Consider the following 1,427-nt stretch of genomic DNA (forward strand, 5'->3'; position numbering starts at 1 on the left):
TCAATTGGAACATGTCTGTTCGATTTCTCTGCACGTATTTTCGGTTAATACATTTTTTTTACTTTTTGTTCCATTTCTTCCATTAGATTTGGTTCAATTTGGAGACATGGTGCTCTTAAACTGCAGCACAAAATAAAATATATTTTTTCATCTCGAGACAGGAAGTCCAAAGCGAGTCTCAAACTAATTTCCTCAAACAAACTCCACCATCCACATTGAATATTATTGAGTCATTGAATATATAGTATTTAAACGATATCACCTTAGATTCTGCACATCAAATGAATACCAAACTTTAATGTGTAGCATGAAGATACATTCACACCAAACAAGATTTGCGCAACTCTTTCGCCACGCTGTGAATCCGCTGCTCGCCACCAGCCTGAGCATGACACCATGGCCGCTTATAGGAGGAGTTACCAGAAAAAGTTATTAGAATGAATGCTCTAAGGAATGGTGTCTGTTTATTTCTTACTCAGTCTGTATGACAGCCGCTTGCGCTGTAATTCTGTGTCTCTGTGGCTGAGCTTGAAGGCACACTGTCTCATATTAACCTGAGGGGAAATGAAAATTAGGGGAAATTTTCCCCTTTTTATTTTTCTTTTTTAATTTTTCTCAATGAGGCCTGAGCCGACAGCCTATGTCATTTTTAACGAGTGAGCTCCGCCACGGGAGTGAAAGCTGGTGATCTTTCCAGAGTGTATCCCACCTTCACCCAAAAGTCGCCAGATGAGCTTTGCACTGCAGCTCCAGAGGGTTAAAGAAATAAATGGAAGGTCAGAATAAAAACTCTCGCTTGGACCAGTATTCTACCAGCTGATTGAGCCACTAAAAACGTTACATACCCAATACACACCCAAAGCTGAGTTTCCGATTGGTAGATGTGATGCAGCGACCTGTCAAACTTCAAATATTTACATTTTTGCAGAGCTCAAATCAAGCTGCTGTCAGATCACCACGTCGTGCACGTCGCTCAATACTTCAGATCACCTCAATTCACGTCTGTACCGTTCAGTTAGCATTGAAAGTAGCCGCCTCCACCGCGCGAATTGCAGTGAATGCACTTTTATACTTCGTCCTGATCTGGAACTCCAGCAAAAGAACTTCAGAGAGAAAAAGTGGCGTACAATGAGCTCTGAAGGTACATTCACACCACCCTCGGCAGCATACGTTCAAGTGAACACTTTCAAATGACCACTATCATGTAAACGCCCATATATCCGCATATCAGGCTTTTGTGTTCACACCCTCACATTCATGTGAGATTACACAAGTTTGTACAACCGTTTTTTAACTCTATGCTCAAAACACCAGGTTGAAGTTTGACCAATCAGGGACTCTGATTTGGTATTGACATATGGATGGCGTTCCTTTTAATTCACAAACATTCCAATCATTTAAAAATTGATTGTTGAGCAGGAATTAAT

The sequence above is a fragment of the Oryzias melastigma genome, linkage group LG5 (genome assembly GCF_002922805.2).
Source record: "Oryzias melastigma strain HK-1 linkage group LG5, ASM292280v2, whole genome shotgun sequence".
Lineage (NCBI taxonomy): Eukaryota > Metazoa > Chordata > Actinopteri > Beloniformes > Adrianichthyidae > Oryzias > Oryzias melastigma.